Source organism: Nomia melanderi, chromosome 8 (assembly GCF_051020985.1).
Source record: "Nomia melanderi isolate GNS246 chromosome 8, iyNomMela1, whole genome shotgun sequence".
NCBI classification, from domain to species: Eukaryota; Metazoa; Arthropoda; class Insecta; order Hymenoptera; family Halictidae; genus Nomia; species Nomia melanderi.
Genome location: NC_135006.1, coordinates 2,867,137 through 2,883,497, shown reverse-complemented (window position 1 = coordinate 2,883,497; position 16,361 = coordinate 2,867,137). Strand labels below are relative to the sequence as shown.

At 41.1% G+C, this 16,361-nt stretch overlaps 1 protein-coding gene and 1 long non-coding RNA gene across 3 annotated transcripts in view; both read right to left on the bottom strand.

Annotated features, from left to right (window-relative positions):
• wge (BAH domain and coiled-coil containing protein winged eye) overlaps nt 1-14,373 on the bottom strand; it is a 216,778-nt gene extending 202,405 nt beyond the window's left edge. Inside the window, exon 1 of one of the 2 annotated variants that reach the window (XM_076370366.1) lies at nt 13,070-14,373. The gene's annotated coding sequence lies outside the window, so the exon portion shown is untranslated. The remainder of the gene's footprint in view (nt 1-13,069) is intronic. The other variant, XM_076370365.1, reaches the window with a different exon arrangement.
• Nucleotides 14,374-14,723: 350 nt separating this feature from the next.
• LOC143174780 (uncharacterized) lies at nt 14,724-15,887 on the bottom strand. Its single transcript, XR_012999115.1, has 3 exons — nt 15,801-15,887; nt 15,151-15,724; nt 14,724-15,060 (listed from the first exon to the last, which is right to left on the bottom strand). It is a non-coding gene; the product is annotated as an uncharacterized LOC143174780 (long non-coding RNA).
• Nucleotides 15,888-16,361: the final 474 nt, after the last annotated feature.

The window sequence follows — 16,361 nt, the reverse complement described above, 5'->3', positions numbered from 1 at the left end:
TGCTACCGCTAAAACAGCTTTCGTTTCCCAGCGCTGGTCGTCAAAGGATTAACCCGAAACGCGGACGACAAGGGTGGATCTTTGAAACAGGACCATTATACCCCTAGTTTCCAGTTTCCTCTAGCTCGCCCAGATAGGAATCGCATCCGGAAGAATCTCCTTGTAACCGGCTAGCCGATGAATACGAAACGACGGTCGTCGCAGTTCGTCGCCGACTGATACCGCGCTGCCCGATACTCTTTTTCTTCGGCTCTCTCTCTTGTTCGTCTCGCCGCGTTTGCAACCGGGACGACCGAGGGGAACGGGAGGCGGGAATCGAGTCGCGGATTATTTGCATACAGCCCGGTGTCGATCATTTACGCTCACGCCGAGACGGCGTCGAGTAAATGAAACGCGAGTATTTGTTGATGCTCTCTTCGATGCCGGCAGGCCTTTACGTAACTCTCTCCTCTGTATCGATTCAAAGAGCGCTCCCGACGATCTGGAGGTGCCGTCTAAGTATGCACGTATAGGTACGTGTTTCAGGAACAATTTTACCTTTTGCAGACGAGAACTCTCCAAATATTTAAAGGCTGTTTCCATGAAAACTGAATTATGTATCGAAATCTGAGATATCAGAGGAAAGACAACCACGTATCAATCTCTGAGTATTCGAATGATTAACACGTTAAACGCTATGTCAGTCATCGATGACTGACATTTCCGAATTACTTGAAAACAATCATAACATGCAAGATAGCCGACGTCAAATGAAAATGGTTAATAACGTAACTAAGCTGATAATAGCGTAATACATGGATTGTAACGTCAAATAGGTAATAATTATTCCTGCTTTCTTTTGCTACAAACTAATAACTGTACGGAAAAACGATGACGATTTTCGTGGCGCTTAATGTGTTAAATTTGCAGCTTTAAATTTTAGATATGGAAGCTCGAAGTCGTCATTAGGGCGACATTTGAGCGGAAAAGGTTAACGGCTACCAAAGTTTTCTTTCTGACCGCATTTTCTCACTCTCTTTCCCTTTCTCTCTCTGATCGACCGTCTCCGATGAAAGCGAATATAAAAGTCGAGTTGCTTAAGGATTATCGATGTACTTCTGCGTCGATGACGACGATAGACAGATGGTCTAGGAAACGTGCCGCCGCGCGACTTGGAAGACCTGGAAGATCACCACTTACCGCTTTGTCAACGAGTACCGAACGCACTCGGGGAAATCTGTTATGCTGCAAAAGTAAACGTATTTACCGTTGCTTAGAGACTGATAAAGGGAGCGTTATTCCGAATGCAATGTTTATTTACTTTTATTGTTAACCCCTTGAGCGTCGATTTTTCTTGGTAAACAGTGTTGTTCGCGAATATCGAATCGGATATTAGTCTTATGGTTATTTGATTATGAACCTGAAATTGTTGACAGTCAATTCTGTGTAATGAAAGTAACGAAAGTAACGGAAGCATTTCGTTCGTACAGAAAAATCAAACTATAATCTGCAATTGAAGGCTATTAATAATGTTGAATATTACTTAAGGGTTGAAAAAATATACATTAGACTGGTAGGATCAATAGGATTTTATAGCCTAGTTTAGCAGGGCAGGCTTGAGATAAAAGAAATCACACTCGCGTGATACCGGAAAATAATCGTTCGCTGGATAAAGGCACGCGTACGTGACACCGTTAAATTGTTGACCGAAGAACAAAAATGGATTGTTATCGTCACATTTATTATTATCAATCTCAATCGCGGATTAAAACCCTTTAATGTAAGTGTATAACTATAATCCTTTCACGGCTGGTGATAAATAAATCTCCAGTGAGAAATATTCTATCCATTTATGCGTAAAGGGTAAAATAAACAAAAAATTAGACTGTGCGATGATAAGGAACTATACTATTTTATTCCTTTTTTTAAAACTAGTATTTTTGTATGAAAATGTGAGTCTTATTTTATAGGTTCCAATTGAGGATCTTGAGTAGGCATCTTTAAGAGTTAACAATTTTCAGTGTCTTAGAACAAATTTTCACAGTGTTTCACAAAGGAATTAATGTTATTGCTTTATTTCAGAACGGATTTAAAGAAAATTTTAATGAGTTAATCGGATTAAGAGATTATAACTGCCGTAGAAGCATCGAGAATATTTTCCCCGTATCGACGTGTAAGAATTCTCCGTTTAATTCAAATAACATTCAAGAAGCAAAGATCCAAGATCCGTAACATTTAATTCGCCAATGTATTGGAAGCACGCTTACATGAGTTCCCGCGATAAACATTTATAACTATGTTTACACTGTCAACATCGTTTAATCGTTTTATCAAATGACAAATATTTTAATATACTCGCGATTAATCGTAAAATCACAGAAATTCGTCGAAGTTCGTTTAACCCTGTTGCGTTTCACGGGTCTTTCTCGACTCAGTCATATTTTCATTTTTTTATCACTACCACGCTTCCTTAATAACAAACTTATTATTTATTAGGTAATAGCCTGTCACATTGACATACACATTCCCAGCTAAAAGCAAATTAAATACACATTACTGCCCCCTCAAAACAAAAAATAATTGCATTCTAGACATTTCTTTACATAACGAATACTTTCAAAAACAAACACTGTTATCAACTTACTTACATTATTAAGCACTTGTATTCAACATCAGTTATGTTGCATATTATAATAATTTTTTAGCAATTCAGGAGTGTGGGTGACTGACATGGCATTCAACATATTACTGACGGAACACTACAGTCTCAGCTTGTACAAATATCTGTATTTACAGAATCCCAGCAAAACTCTTGGACAACGAATACAATATTCTTCCAGGTTCGCTATATAAATCATTCAGTGTTGAATGGATGAAACAAAATTACAGTTCAAATACTTCCATGGCAAATCCATTCCACTGGAAACCGCTTGTGTTCGCATCCGCAAACGGCGGCCTGTCCCGCGACACGAAGCTTCGATTCGGACAAAGCACAGAAACGAGCGCGCGGAACGACTGATGCGATGCTAGCTGGTTTATTAAACGTCGATTCTCTTTGATCGGGCACCACCGACACTCGGGTCGTTGTCGCGTGTCCGCTCCCGGCTACGCTCGAAATACGCGGCGTCGCTGTAAAATACATGTGCCGGGGGACGGGAAAAAGTGACGCAACCGTAGGTCGACGGTCGCACCGGGGTCGGATCAATTCGGGTAAACAGGAAATGCGACTTGCGTCACGGTCTCCGCCGCGATTCAGACTACTTCGATTATATCCAAGTCGAACGCGAACGCGGTAACACGCCTTCGCTCGTTTCTCGACCTACGGCAACGCGCGTTTTCTTCGAGGTGCGCGCGGTGCTCGAGCACGCTCGCTCGCTCGCATCTGTTTCATAATTTCTGTCTCGCGGCTGCGCCCGCTAACGCCTTTACGGTCAAGGATTTTTTTCACCCTTTCAGCGCTGAATACTCCCAGCCGAAACGTTCCGTGCGGACCGAATATGTTCTTGCTTAGCTTGTCGTCTGAAGATCGATGAACTGTGTTAACCCTTAGTGCCAGGGGAAGTTCTCATAAATATTCGCGAAATACCAGAAAATTATAAACAATTATATTAACCTCTCGCACTATGATTTATTTCTTAACTATGACCGATACCTCTACTTTATCGTTAATCATTTATTAAGGACACAATAAATATTAATGTTTATTCTATGTCTACGTTTACTCCAGAGGTTAACGATTGATAACAGAAAGGTAATATTTAATTTACATTTCTAAAGAATTAATAACACTTAGATTTCTCAAATTCAATTGAAAATTTTCGTCACGAGTCTGGCACAATATTGTAGGTCAAGGGATTAAGGCCAATTTTGATCTGAAGTGAAGAAAACGTTTACACGATACTAAAAACATGTTAGACTTCCTTCGTTTCTGATTAAGTCAAAGAGAAACTTCTCGCAAGTGCGTAAAGGAGCAATATATCGCTCGTTGGTACTTAAGCTGGTACTCAAGTTGGTACTCATTTCTGTAAAAGTTTCAGGAAAGTATAAAAAAAGTCGCGAATGAGTTTGAATTGATGGTTTTATTGTTTCTCATAATATTCTCCTTGAATATTAACACGTTGACCGCCACGAGAATTTTGAGCGTTCTATGTAATATTACTTGTTCTTCTGTAAAGAAAATAAATGATATTTAAATTAGTTGTTAATGGTTTAGTATCATAGTTCTTGAGTTACACAATCATTTAATTGCTCGTGTTATTGAATAATTTGATTCGACATCAATTGCCTTCGTGTAATTATCTTGCAATATGTTGGAATTGCGTTCAAGGATTTTCAGTTGGGTTGTGTTAACACTTTAAAACCTTGAAAATGTAAAGCTTACAAAAATAAGATACATTTCCATGCTGAAATATCCTCGAAACATTTGCAGCGACCTACGTACAAGGCTTAATTAAGTTGTAATTGTAACTCCTCAGTCCCGTCGAATTTAATAATACTATAAAACGCTTGTATTAATCTTATATACTTATAATTGTCATCGCGGCACGCGTGAAATCAAAAAGACCGGAAAATGCATATATGCGGTGCATAGTCTACAGCGATGACTTTCGCCGGGCACATATATGCATCTATAGCACTCAAAGAGTTAAGTATCAAGAATATTTTTCGTGGAAAGTTAACTTCTAAACTATAGTAAGATATTGATATTGTCAAATATCTGTACTTTAAATTGTTTTTAGTAGTACACCGAATCTTGCACGGAGATCTGTTGAAGTATTCTTATATCTATTTACTTTTACAAACATTTTCTTTGTTAGATACGAATGATACTCATGCTGCAGTAGTTCTTTAAAATAATGGGCCATCTCTTCTCTATCTACATGAATGGACATCTATTTTTCTAGGAATAATTGAAGTGTTCAATAAACGCCTGTAAAACAATATAATAAAGTTCTGTTGGCTTCCTAGATCTTACTTTAAGCGTTACAAGTTTAATAACAAAATTCTACTTAAATGTTTAATCTGCATGTTGTACAAATAAGTTGAAGTCTTCTGAAATATTTTTATTCAACGAAAAAGCAAGTTGAATTTTGTTAAAAGGTTTAGTCAACCTGTCATGCAGATAAAATAAAGCAGGCTAAAGCTTGTCTGTATGTTGTTTCGGGTATCCTCTGTTTCTAGTGGACAACTAAAGAGTTAAGTAAAAGCGCGCGTGAATGTAACTTGATTCTCATCGTGCAAAATGCGAAATGGTTGTTGTCACAAACTTATGCTGATAGTAGACGTAACGCGTTAAGAAGTTATCGTAGAATGAAGTTTTTAAGAAATTGGGAAGTTTCTTTTTGGTTTAGAGACTAGATAGTTCGGAATATTCAAAATGAAATGCGAAGCATCCAAGTTTTTATTGCGAGCTAGTTTTTGAAAGACAAAGTTGAAAGTAGATGAATTATGTTCTTCAACTTTAAAAGCCTTTTTCTCGAAAGTACATTTTTAAAAATAAGGTTATGCGAGATGGCTCGAGTTCTGTTTATCCAGTCGCTTCGAAATTTTGGAGTTCTATTTCTTGCTATATTATTTTGACATTGACGAAAGACCTTTTTAGAAATCCTCTACCTATTTTTGAGAACGCAAGCAACGAGGTGAACTGCGTGACGAAATCCGGTACCGAATTTTAACACCTATCATCCAGTCACTTTTCAAAAAAATCGTAAAACGAACATAATATTGTTTCAATAATATAATATAGATTATTAATTAATATATTAATATATTTTATACTAGAAACTTCATTTGAAAAATAAAAAAGTGACATCTCATATCACGCCAACAATGCATTTACTTATGTATAAACACAATACAAACGAAAAGGCAACTAATTTCAATCCTTCCAATCAATTCTCTCCCATCAAACCAACCAAAAAGAGTGTCTCAAACGTGAACCGTACTTAAAACACAATAAGAACGCGCTACAAGTTTTCCCGAAAACCGCTATTAATATCAAACAGTAGTTATCAACAGGATGACAAATTTCTTAGCATCCCCTAACCTCCTCCGCCATCATCCGCGCATTAAAAGTCGCAGTTGCCGTGAAACGACCAGCACGCAGAATCGTCGCGTCGGATAGATCATCCGTATACGCGTGTCTTCGTACCAATTACGTGAAATCACCGACACGTGCACGCGTGTTTCGAAGGCGCGGGCGCGAAAGAAATTCGCCGCGAACTGGCACCGCGCGCCGCGGTCATTAAGTCACATTATTTACACCGGCACTATTGTCAGCTGTCCAAACACCTTGGAACCTGGTAACAGACGCGTATCTTATCTAACGCGTTGCGTAAAGATGAGGACGTCGCTCGTCACCGATCACAATGGCGTCGTGATCTCCTGTCCAACGAACTTCCGAGTCCTCCGGTTACTTAACCACCAGCGGTAAAGGTAGCAAATCCAAGCAGCAAAAGCAGAAAAATATCTTATCGATCGTGGGAGCAAAACAAGGTCAATATTCGACAACGAAAAAGTAGAAGTAGGACCGTTATCAAGAAGGTACAAGAGAAAACTAACGATAACAGAGCAAAACATCCGTGCAGTTGTACGTCAGGGATTCCAAGCGTCCAAATCCTCGAACCGATTGCGGCCGCGTTCCAACGCGCTAGACCTAACGACAACCAACTCCGTAGAAACTAACGAACTGTCGGATGGAAGGAAAAGGTGGCCTCGGCCAGTGTTCATCCGAAACAGAATGTATTCCGGCGAAGATGAGTCCTCTCGTCGGTTCCCCAACCGTGGACTCCGCCGAAACAGGAGCGACTCCACACGCACGGATATACGAATACACGTGTAACGAGTACGGTAGACGTCGCTCTCCCGCACGAATCATGTTCCGCGTAGGACTAATGTCCTGAGTACATTTTACGTACTGGTACCTGCCGGAGGACGTGACTGGTAAAAGCCAGGGGGAAAGGCGGAGAGGAAGAAAGAAAACGAGCAAGCAGGCGGGTAGGCAAACCGGCAGGCGGGCGGGTGGACGGGTAGGCAGGCAAGCAGGCAGGCAGCGCAAGTAAGCAAGCAAGCAGGCAGGCAGGCAGGCAGGCAGGCAAGCTGGCAGGCTGGCAGACTGGCTGGCAGGCAGGCAGGCAGGCAGGCGAGAGGGCGGCCGGTCGGAGACGAGAAGTGAAAGAAAGAGGGTACGTGGGATAAACAAAGCAACAAGAAGGGACCTCGCTTCTTTGTGCTCGAGAAGAAAACCGGTCGGCCAATCTTAGCGCCGTATTGTGAAATTTTGTCCAATCAACATCGCGGTTCTTCCTTTTTCGCATTTCTCCGAACATGATTTAATTATTTACTTGCGTCTTTCTTTCGGGTTGCGCGTATATTACGTTCTTAGAGGATCGACGCCATGCACCGATTGCTCCGAAATAGGAATCTCCGCCGTTTCTTTTCGCAAACAGCGAATCGAGCGAAAACGGAAATCGTCCCGACTTAATAAAAATCGACGTTAGAACCCGGACTTTCTGATCGGAACGCCGAGAGGATAAGTTACCGACGGCCTGCTTTTTTTTGTACCCACGTCGGACTTGCTTTAGATCGCTGCGACGCGATATCGAGTGTAACGCGGGCTTCTCTTTTAATTATTGAACAGTCGCTCGGAAACTGTCGGCCTTTTAGAACGCTTTGCGCCATTTCGTGTTTATTGAACATTCGGGGCCGGTCACGGAGTGAAACTTTCCTTCGACGGCAGACACGTTTGATCGTTTAAACCTCGAATGACGGATGGCCATTCTGATTCGTAATAGAATTTCCTGTGTACGTTGGTTTAAAAAATGAAATTTCATGCACACTTTCAACTACAGTTGCACGCGTATGCAATCACATAAATGAATTGATGAGTAGGTAAGTACAATAACTATTGGTGGGTTAAAATGTTTTAAAATTTGTTATACGAAGATAAGATTTTTCGCAGGCCTACGTACAAGCAAACTGGACATTCAAATTTTACCAACTTCCATTGCAATTATTCGTAGCACCTAATGAAGCCACACCTAAGTACAATTTTAATACACCTCAGATTTCTCAAATAAATAAGTGACGCATTCAACTATTGCTGAGATAAGTAACGTTACCCTTCACGCTAGCAACTACAATGTTCGCGTTTATTCAAACTTCCATATTACAATGTTTTCGTACAAAATTTTCGATTTTGAAAGCTCAAATCGCCGTGAAGATATTCCAAAACACGGAGATCCGGAGCAGTTTCACTTAATTCCTAAGAAAACCCGCCAAATTGTTTAGAAGGAAATATAAAAACGGATGCTCGGGTCCCCGGTTGCTAACACAACAGTTAATGTGACTTTCAAAGTGAAAAACCAAGAACACTTCGCACCGCAAGAGGTTCAAGGTAACGGGAACTGAAATTATTCGGTGATTTCGTTAGAAGGGAGTGCGCGTTGGCCGTCGAGGCAAAGGGGTGCGTTTCCTTCTTCAACCCCTAATTCTCTCGCTTGAAACGCTCGAAGGCGGAAAGCACGAAACGCGAGAAAACACGGGTCATTGTTCGTAGGCGACTCGGTGAAACCTCGTCACATTCGAGCATTCTTTGGCCGTGGCCAAAGCGGACGCGAAGCGTTGCTCTCTCGCCTCTGCTCGCCGCGATGTTTCGTCTGGCAAAATCGAGGACCGGTTTTTATAACCTTTGGAATACACACTCGATCTTGCCTCATCTCGCCTCGCTACGCCTCGACGCCAATTCCCCCGGCTCGCCAAACCGAATTTGTTAAATATTCGCGCGTTACGTTAACGTCTTGCCTCGGCAAATCAAGAATGAGTCGAGAGTCCCGGCACTCGGGAGATAAAGCAACCTCGAGGCGATCCCCGCAGTTCGGAAACTTTAGCACAACACCGCTGATTGTTTCATTCCTCGCGCTCGAAACATGGAAAAGGAAAATTTATTCGGGTATGATGTAACGCGATATCTTTGAACAACCGAGGCGGTTACCTAACTAATGAAAAAAAAAAGGAAAGGGAACGCTGGATACAACTTAATCGCGGTATCAAATCTGAGGAAAGCATTTTATTCGTGTTGCTGGTTCTCTGATCCTTAATTAACCCTTCGGCTTGTGATTTATTTCCGCGACTCGATTCGCAAGGATTACTTCATTGTTTATTGTTCTCTTGGAGGCGTGTGTGCAAGAACTATGTGAAAAATCAGTGCTTGCATCCCCGAAATGATATTTACCTAAAATTCATACGAGCTGAGGAACATTTACATTTACCGAATTCAATTTAAACGTTTTGATATACGCCTGACTGGATATTGTAAGGTAAAAGGTCAGACAGTTGCCAATGGAGAAAATCACTGCGAGAAATTATTAACAACCGAAGGCGCGAAGGACGATGTCCAATTTGATTTCACAACGGTGCAGGTTTTCTAGGCCTTCTCTTTACATCTCCAATATGATCTTAAATACATATTTCGTAACGATGGCACATGTAAGTCAGCAAACTCCAATGTTTTCTTAAACAATTTCTTATGTCGAAGATATTGCAAGAACGTACGATTCTCAATTTTTGGACATTTTCCCGTGGACGTGTTTTCAATATAAAAACTAATCCAACGGATTAAAAAAACCGAAGCTTTAACCCTTCTTGAGAGGGGATTAACAGAAATTGTCGAAGAATAAGATTATAACCGACATTTTTCGAAGGAAACTCGTAAAAATAATCGACTCTCGTTTTCAAATAAATAATCCTTTAAACTGCCATTAGCAAATAAATACAAAGACAAAATACACGAAGACTATCAAGTATACTTAGAAGACCTACGTACGACAAAAGTACTACGTACACAAGTCGCTATACAGACGTCAGTTTCGTAAACAATACACAATATCGGTGTAGAGTATTTAATCAGCTACAGTGCTCACTGTAAACTGAAAAACAGATAATAACAGACACAACGCCAGCTATTCAGTTATGATTACTGTTTTATCATTTCTTTCCAACCGCGTGGATTAACCTCGAGAAAACAGACACTTGAACGCCCATTTAGATTTTCTTTTCTAAAACAGTTCAATTTACTGCTGATCGAACTCACGATCGAATATATTTAAACGGTAACGTACATTTTATGCGAGATATGTAATGTATAATATACAAGGTATTAAATGTGACATATAAGATTACAAGAAATTTAATATTGTAATACAGATTAGACGCACGCTATTCGCGGAAGAACGGAAATACATCGCGAATGGCGATCGCCGTCGTCATCTCCGGGCAGACAATTATTTCAGGAAACTACGATCGTTTCACGGTTGAAAAACTGCCTAAATCGATCGGAATAAGCATCAGAGATTTGTAATACGTAAGATAGACGACGCTCGTCTGGCCATAACGTGAAATATTTCGAATGTTCGTTCAGCAATACGGACTCGAGGCGACGGCAGTTCTCCTCGAATGAAAGAGCCGAACTATTTATCGTCCATTATGCCCGATTCAGATGGAAACGGTGCATTAAATTCGCCCCGTCCCGCTACAATGCGAGCAATCTTTTCGTCGAATCAGGGAAATGTCTGCTATGCGGCTTTAATAAACGATTTTTTATTTATACCAATACCATCCCCCGAAGACACGCGCTGGGCGACTCAAACTTCCTTGAACTTTAAACTTCGTGTTAGCAATCAAAAACATTTTCGTTCGTTCAAATTCCAGTGTTATCATACTTTTGGGTAAATGTTTTATGTTCAAAGTACAAATCAACGTGATGGTGCTCCCAAAATGCAGATCCTAAGCAATTTCGTCAAATTTCCAAGAGGACGTAACTAATTGAGTAGAAGGAAACGAGTGAAATTCGGTGCTCCGAATACTTTCACCGAGACAAATCAAAAGGGATGAATTTTAGAATTCGGCTGAAAATCGACAGCTTCGAAACCATCGTGCGTTGGTATTATACAACTGTATACCTATCGTAACAACGCAGAACGATAGCATAATAGCTACCGACAAAGGGCGCGTTCGAACACGCGTAAAAAGCTTCCTTCTTGCCGGAGACTGTCCCGAACGGACAGTCGGCGACTTCTAGAACATTTGGCGCACCGATGTTGCCTTCGACGATATTCGACGCCGAAGTTTTCTTATTACGTCAACGAGCGAAAATAATCCTGCAATTCAAGAGACTGTCGAAAGTACAAGGAAAACATGAATTTCGAAAATGATGTGTTTTTGCGCGACGGGTGTAAACGGTTTTTAAAGATTCAGAAGGCAATGAACTTGTACTGTTATGTGAAATAAAAGTGAACGGATGATGGAGACTACGTAGATAAAGATAATACATAGAACTGAAGGAAAATTGCAAAGCTCGTATTGGAATTACCGAAGAATCTGTATTTTGCATTAAAGTAACGTTTACACACCTGACCCTTCATTTACGCGAAGTATCCGTTCCACATGGATTCGTTTTATACGAATGAAAATCGCGTAAATGAAGTTAGAGTACAAAAACAAACAAAATATTGGAAAGCAAAGCTGGTATAAGTTTCAGAAATATACGTTTATTTCGCATAGCTTAATATAAAAATAATAATAATGACATTTCCGAGGACAAAAGGACATTTTATTCAGTATCACTAATCTCAGATCGGGGAAATTGATATAGCGTGTAAACAGTACCGCGTAAATGGAGGGTCAGGTGTATTATGATGCACGGATAAATATTATAATAAAGTAAAACGTGAAATGGTACAAAATTTTCGAACAGAATGGACAAAGTATAATTTCGTGGAATTTCATTTTCCAAAGTGAAATTTATTATAGAATACGACAAATCTTTTCGATCAACCAAATATTTTCTATTTATCCATGAACCCTGATTCCTATAAGCCATCAAATATTTTCGAGTGACAGTGTGTATATACTGAAATCAGATACACACGTATTCTACAAATTGTTTCAGTGAAATCATTTCAACGATTTCGAAATCATTGGATTAGCAGTTATTTTCTCTCATCACCTGCACTTATATAGTTATACGTTTCATGTACCCAAATTTCTAATATTCATATACAGACTTGTCTAATACCCTGTACAGAACAGACAATCGTTGTTCCAACAGTGAAAAGTAACGATTCACGATAATTCATAGAATCAATATAAACGCTAAATGCTGTACAAAATTTGCCACGTGACACATAGTTCAAGATATAAGTTACGAATGAGAATAATTTATAAGTATTACGGAAAGTTATCAAGACCGTTGAGATCGCTCCCGAATGTTCTAATAGTGAGTAACCGACAGTTGTTAAGGTTAAATACATCAATATTACACGCGTAAAGCTCGATTCACAATTCAATCATTACCAAAATTCCCAACTTTTTCATTGTCTACAATATAATTTAAGTACAAAATTTCACTGCTCTGTGCTTTTCGATGATCACACACACGCACACACACACACACGCACACACACACACCAGACAGACAGACAGACAGACAGACAGACAGACAGACGACTGCTCAATGTTTCAATAAAGTGAAAAAAAAAGAATGTAGTTCACACTATATGTTTCAGTTAAACACTGTTTTCATTATAATTCTCTTAAAATGTCAATGAACCTAGGTCAGAACGTTGTTTACCGTGTACAGTATGTTGTTGTTTATCGTCTGCAGCGTGCTGTTGTCTACAACACGAATACTGCATTGTATGTAAACAATCGAAGAATACTGTATCGGACGAAAGGCATCGAACCGTAAACATCTCGATAATGTGGACCGTGCCCACCACTATTTCCACCGAAGGTATCAAGACACTTTCGGTATTTTTAAATTAAAATTATTTTTCGAGTTTAGTCGCATATTCTGAATTGGCTATTCGACTTTTTCAATAACGATTATAAAATGAATTATAGGAAATGTCCAAAATTCAATTGAGGGCAAATGATTTAACTGGGAAAATAATTTTAAGTAAACATTTCGGAAGGTGTCTTTCGACACCTTCGGTAGAAATAGTGTTAAGGTGTCGCAAGAGTGTCGAAGGCGGTTACTTACGCGTATATACGAGGCGCGTATGCGTCGAAAGTTATCGAGAAACCGATTTACCTGCGATTAGGCAGAACTCCACTGTGGCGGCTATGCGGACGCAGCGTGGTTACAGTTTCCGGTCATGCTGGAGAAGCGAATCGAACAACGAGAAATATCCGTTTCAGTGAACCATGTTCGTTCAGCGAAAGAGAAAAGCTCGTGTGGCGACACAACCGTCGGAACTGGTCACTCCCGGTCGGTCACGATAGAACGATCGGTTTCAGACGCGACACACTGCTGGGAGCATCACACGTTTTTGTTTCACTGTAGCGCACTGCGTAGAGACGAGTTCTTCTCGACAACGCGACGGCGACAGGACCGAGAACTTTCCGACGACCGGCGAACCGAATTCGCGAAACGCGCACACCACACGCGACTCACAAATAAAAACCCTTCTGTTCCGAGCGGTCGAGTCCCGCGGGAGACGTTCGTTTCTGTTTCAGGACTCGATCGGCTTCCGATCGCAAGAAGCTCGATTCGCCAAGTGGACTGAGCCAAACAACGTAAACATTCGGCGTGCGACGCCCCAAGATGGTGTCAGGATCGCGGAAAGCTACATTTTCAACGAGTATTCTCACTGTGTCCAGCCGGAGGGAAATGTTTATGCTTTCTTCGGGATTCCCTTGTCGTCTCGCGAGGAGATCGACCAATTACCGATCATTTCGAAACCAATAGTTTCCTCCCACGTCTTTCAGAATCAAGTACTCTTATACAGATGCACGGCTGAGGAAACGAAGGGGGTACGAGTCGAATCAAACACGTCGAAATCCTGTGAAAATCACGCCTAAGGTTTAAAGGAAGACGGTAGTGGTCGGTTGTCGAACGCTTCGGGCATATTCCCTTTAATGCGGGCGCCGGCCGGCTTAAAGCTGCGGCCCAACGAACCAACCGAGTTCCTGCGCCGTATCCGAACACCGGTGTCTTCAGAAATCCTTCCCGGACACTCGAACAGCGATCCCTTTGTACTCTGTCACGTTTCGTAAACAACAACCGTAAATATAATACCTGGAACGTTTAATCCACTCGCGCTTGATCTGTCGGGATATCTCTGGCGCGCACACAATTCCTTCCGATCACACAACCAAGATACGTTATCACTGGACGACCGTCACTCCTCCGCGCGTGTGTACAATGAGAAATCCGGTTCTCGTTTCGTAATATCACGCATACGTTACGATTTAATCGACGGACAAGTTATCTTTTGTTCGCTTCCGGTAAAAAGAAACTCCCCCGTAACGCGGAACATTTTAACACATTCACCATCGAACGGTTGAATTGCGACTGCGGCTAGCAGGCTCTGTTCCCGTCACCCCCTCTACTGCGCTGCCCCGGCTAACCATAGGAACGCCCAAATGAGTTGCGCGTCCCCCACCTCCCCGCAAGCCACGCCCACCGCCCGTTTTAATCCACGCCTCCTCCGGTCGCGCCTCTTTTTTTCGGATCCTGACGGACACCCAGCTGAAACGCACCGAAACAGTTTGAACAGAATCCCGCGCTTTTTCCGAATATTACTCGCCCGATGACGTGGCTCAATCGTCATTCGAAATTACAATTTATTTCGTGAAGAAACCATTTCTAATGTTTAATTTATAGCGACTTTGCTGGCAACCCGTAGTTCTGCAGTCAAAAGCTTACCACTGAATGTTACTGAGTCGGACGCTAGATTCCATAGTTTATTGAATTAATTTGACAACGGAACGTATATAAAAATACGACGGTTACATTAGATGATTCTATAAGAACGATCTAACAGTGATTCGTTGCGACTATAACAAGTTCTGTGAGTTCTTTCGTTATATTATTCAAAAAGGCAATTCGGTGTAAACTGTACGTTAGACTTTGTTCACTGATAACTGTTTACTCTGTTTGCATAAATGATTCCTGCCTGAACGGATTGGACCTTAAAGGGACCTTAACATTTATTGTATTACTCTTTCCACTTTCCTTTCACAATCTTTGCTTCTGTTTTTGAAGAATTCGTATCGCCTCTTCAATAGCGAGGAAGAAGACTAAAATGTAAAATATGTTTGACTGTAAAGGAAATAAAAAGCGACAGAAACGAGTGCACGATGATTCGATTACTCGACTGCGTTACGTACACGTGATCGTCAGTATGGCGTTTTCTCGCGGACCCTTGTGGCGCCTCGAGTGCTTCAATTTCTGTCTGCTCCGCGACCAACCCAAACTCCCTCCCGTGTCGGTACACCGGAGAAGCAAGTGGTGCCATTTCATGCGGTTTTTGCTGACAGTGATGCGGTATACACCGCCCGGTACGAGTCGGTCCTAGATGTCGCTCCGCCTCCCGACACCATCGCAGTCAATCTACCCGATTAGCGCATGCGCGATCAACAAGACCCTGTACAACGCCTGTTCGAAATACCCCTCCGCCATCTTTCCACCAGCCAGAATCGCTAGTATATAGACTTAACATGACTCTCTCTCTCCTCTCTCTACTCTTCGCTCTCCTCTCTCTATTCTCCTCTCTCCTTCTTACATGCTGTCTTGGCCGGTCGTACCTTTCCATATCTTCCTCTCCCTTTCTCTTGTCGTTAGATTCTTGGCCTTTCTCCCTCCTGTTTGGTTCTCCTGAACCGGCTATCGCCGCGTCTACCGTGGGAAATAACGCTGCTACCAGAGAAGCTACCAAAATGGTGGCCCAACGCGACCCGCCGCCTATCGAGAACCAACATGCACACTTTTATGTTTGAATTGAACCCGATGCATTATATAGATTGTAATTGCGACTTACCTGTGCTGTATGATAATGTTTCGTACCGATGACAATAAATTAATGCTAAGCTAGATGATCAAATCGAACATTACCGAACTGTTTTGGATAGATCGAAAAGAGGCGAGCGAGGAAAACAATTTTAGAAATTCTTCGCTACATACAAAAGCATTTTCCATTAGACCACACCGACTAGCGTTTGCTAAATTAAGTGTATGAGTCATGTGATTACCAGCAATTTTACAACTGCAAAAATAAAATTCTGGAAACACTATGCAAGACACAAAAGATTATTCAGGATTAGTTGTCCCTTGCACTTCCAATACGCTTTATAATTTTTATTGCCTGAAGATGATCATACGTTGTATACCTGTTTTGATTCATTAAATAAATATAAGAACTGTGTTCTGTTAATAAAAAGTATTACAGATATGTAAAAATATTATAAAATATATGCTTTCTTTAACTTCTTCTTCATCAACCATTTATTATTATCACTTGACCGATTCTAACGTGCTGATATTAACTATGAACGTATCATAGAATAATACAACAAAATATTATTTAATATTTAAAAGTAGT